Source organism: Triticum aestivum, chromosome 6A, assembly GCF_018294505.1.
Source record: "Triticum aestivum cultivar Chinese Spring chromosome 6A, IWGSC CS RefSeq v2.1, whole genome shotgun sequence".
In the NCBI taxonomy this organism is placed as follows: Eukaryota; Viridiplantae; Streptophyta; class Magnoliopsida; order Poales; family Poaceae; genus Triticum; species Triticum aestivum.
In genome coordinates, this window is record NC_057809.1 from 49180520 (window position 1) to 49184669 (window position 4150).

A 4150-nucleotide genomic window follows, 5' to 3' on the forward strand; every position below is an offset into this window, starting at 1 on the left:
AGTCCCAAGCCATCTCCCTAGGACCCTCATTGGCAGCCAATCGACCCGGGGAGGGCTCCTTCCCCATCTCCGACAACCGCAGCCGCCGCCTCTGCCCCGGCCATTCCGCACCACCAGGGCCTCCCCCTCTCCGTTCTCTTCGCCAGGAACCTCCTCATCCTCCCGTGAACCCATCCCCCTACTCAATTTTGATTGGGAACCACCGTAGCCCCAAACACACCTTGCTCCCGAAGCTCCCTCCGCCGCGAAGCTCGTCGCTGGCAACTCCGTCCACGTCGGCGACCATGGCGGGTACCCCCAAGTTCGTCTCGACCTCCTGAGCACATCCATGCACTCAGATCAGCGAGGGACGCCGCCATTCGCCGGTGAGCCTCGCCGGAGCTCCGCCCCTGTTCGGTCAGGGGGAGACAACGCGCGCGTGGACCAGTCAAACCTGACCAGTGGGCCAGGCGGGCCCACTGTCGATGACTCACGCGCCAGCCACGCTGGATAAGTGGAGGCGTAAAAGGCGCAAATACGTCTTCTCTGTCCGAAAGCGTAATCTCTTTTGAAACGTTTTCTTTTTCCTGATTTTATTAAAAACAGATTTTGACCACAACTTTGACTGCCTATAACTTTTTAAATATAACTCCAAATGAATTAATTCTTTTTCCTACATCTCTCAAATATTGTCTAGTTATTTTAAGATTTATTTGAAAATTTTCCAAACAACTTTTTTGTATTGTTTTTGGAATATGTGTTATTTGCATATTTTTGGAAATAGGATTTTTGGGAGAGAAGGAAGCTTTCAAAAATTTTGGAGAGCACCCCACCTCTCCACACCATTAAAGGCAAGCATTCTGAACCATGGAATAATATTTTTGGTGTGTTAGTTGACACGTTTATAACACCACCTTATATCGGAGAACTTGTTATTTCATGTGATATGATCATTTGCATGAATGCATATTAGTGATTTCCTTGCTGTTGGAAATGAATATACTTGTGATGGTAATCATCCTCATGTGCCTTGCATGCATGCCTGAAAGGAATCCGGGAAAACCTCTGCCTTGGGTAGGAGTGAGCTTGTCGCCGGTCCCCGTCGGGACGGTTATGTCCAGTATGGCATGGTAAGGTATATTGAGTGGTGATTTTGTTGGTTGAAATATATTTGTTATACATGTCATGCAGGGAATTTATAAACCTCCTGAGTCGACCGTAGATCGAGTCTTGTTCCAGTAACCCCCATACTTGCTATGTACTACCACTTGTCCCTGCCGCAGGTAGGGTATGGTTCAGTAAGTCGTCAACCCCTTTCAAGCACACACCGTACAGAGAGGCCATGGTGGAAGATATCGGTTGTAGCCGGTAGGCGGGCCACCTGGTCTGGGGGCATGGGTGTTTCCGGTTGGGACCGAGAGGGGAGGCCACCCCTTAGAGCGCGCGATATAAATTTGATCCCATGCTACGCGAGGTTATAGCCTCCCCACTTAGAGTTTTGCTTAACAAGTGTCGTGGGTGATTCCAGACACCGATGAGTTAAGCTGGTGTGTGCAAGTTAGGCATGTTTTCAACAAAAAGGCCGTAGACGGAATTAGTCCCGATGGACTAAAGGAATCCATTACTCGTGGGTAAAGAGTACACCCTCTGCAGAGATTAAAAACTATTCGAATAGCCGTGTCCATGGTTAAGGATTACAGTCTGGGATGGGTCAAGTGTTGGTCTTAGTGTCGTTCTTCGGAGGAGATATTGTTAACCAAACTTGGATACCGACTGGTTACTTGTGAGGACCATGATTATTATTTTGTGATGGACTAACCCGTTGCATTATTTATATTATCGAGTATCCCTGGGACAGTTCTACCTCCTGGATATTCATTGTGATTATTTATTTTTTTAAAGCCCTTTATGTGGTGTCGCTCAGACGCCCGACTGTGGCATTTCTTTTAAAGCCCTTTATGTGGTGTCGCTCAGACGCCCGACTGTGGCATTTCTTTTAAAGCCCTTTATGTGGTGTCGCTCAGACGCCCGACTGTGGAATTTCTTTTAAAGCCCTTTATGTGGTGTCGCTCAGACGCCCGACTGTGGCATTTCTTTTAAAGCCCTTTATGTGGTGTCGCTCAGACGCCCGACTGTGGCATTTCTTTTAAAGCCCTTTATGTGGTGTCGCTCAGACGCCCGACTGCGGCATTTTATTTCCAGTTTATTACTTCTTATTCATGTTGCATGAAAATAACATGCTTGCATGCATGAAAGATGTTTTATTTATGACTGACGAGGTGATCATAAAAATTTTCAGTGCATGATTATCAATTATATTATCCCAGTGTTCTTAATGTTTGTGAGTACATTCAAAGTACTCACTGGCTTGTCCCTGGCTATTGTCTTGGCCAGATTTCTGCTTGGAGAGGAGCGTGGCGATGACAGCCTCGAGACCTAAGCAACGGTGATAGCAGCCTCGCGAAGATAGGAGTTAACCTGGTCAGCTGTTCCTGTGGGAAATGGAGTCCCATAGACACTGATGACTCACAAACCGCTTCCGCCATCGACCACCAGAAACCATTTGTTGTACTCACAGGCCAGAATGGTCTTGTACTACATATTTTGTATTTTGCTTGGAATTTCTGTATCAAGTTGGAGCCTCATCAGCTAACAGTAATCCTGGGGCTGATGAGCATGATGGTCTTTTTCTGGAAATTTATACCCGGAAAACCCAGTCGTGACAGCCATCATCATCTTGTGCTTCTGATCTCCATCTTCGAAGGACCGTCGTGATCACCATCGTCATCGGCGCGACACCTTGATCTCCATGTAGCATCGTTGTCGTCTCGCCAATCTTATGCTTCCACCACTATCGCTACCGCTTAGTGATAAAGTAAAGCATTACAGCGCGATTGCATTGCATACAATAAAGTGACAACCATATGGCTCCTGCCAGTTGCCGATAACTCGATTAGAAAACATGATCATCTCATACAATAAAATTTAGCATCATGTCTTGACCATATCACATCACAACATGCCCTGCAAAAACAAGTTAGACGTCCTCTACTTTGTTGTTGCAAGTTTTACGTGGCTGCTACGGGCTTAAGCAAGAACCAATCTTACCTACGCATCAAAACCACAACGATAGTTTGTCAAGTTGGTGCTGTTTTAACCTTCGCAAGGATCGGGCGTAGCCACACTCGGTTCAACTAAAGTTGGAGAAACTGTCACCCGCTAGCCACCTTTGTTCAAAGCACGTCGGGAGAACCGGTCCCGCGTAAGCGTACGCGTAATGTCAGTCCAGGCCGCTTCGTCCAACAATACCGCCGAACCAAAGTATGACATGCTGGTAAGCAGTATGACTTATATCGCCCACAACTCACTTGTGTTCTACTCGTGCATATAACATCAACACATAAACCCTAGGCTCGGATGCCACTGTTGGGGAACGTAGTAATTTCAAAAAAATTCCTACGCACACGCAAGATCATGGTGATGCATAGCAACGAGAGGGGAGAGTGTGATCTATGTACCCTTGTAGACCGACAGCGGAAGCGTTAGCACAACGCGGTTGATGTAGTCGTACGTCTTCACGGCCCGACCAATCAAGCACCGAAACTACGGCACCTCCGAGTTCTAGCACACGTTCAGCTCGATGATGATCCCCGGACTCCGATCCAGCAAAGTGTCAGGGAAGAGTTCCGTCAGCACGACGGCGTGGTGATGATCTTGATGTACTACCGTTGCAGGGCTTCACCTAAGCACCGCTACAATATTATCGAGGATTATGGTGGAAGGGGGCACCGCACACGGCTAAGAATATGATCACGTGGATCAACTTGTGTGTCTAGGGGTGCCCCCTGCCCCCGTATATAAAGGAGCAGGGGAAGGTGCGGCCGGCCAGGAGGAGGGCGCGCCAGGAGGAGTCCTACTCCCACCGGGAGTAGGATTCCCCCCCTTTCCTAGTTGGAATAGGATTCGGGAGGGGGAAAGAGGAGAGAGAGAAGGAAGGGGGGGCGCCGCCCCCCTCTCCTTGTCCTATTCGGACTAGGGGGGAGGGGCGCGCGGCCCAGCCCTGGCCACCTCTCCTCTCTTCCACTAAAGCCCACTAAGGCCCATATACCTCCTGGGGGGTTTCGGTAACCTCCCGGTACTCCGGTAAAATCCCGATTTCACCCGGAACACT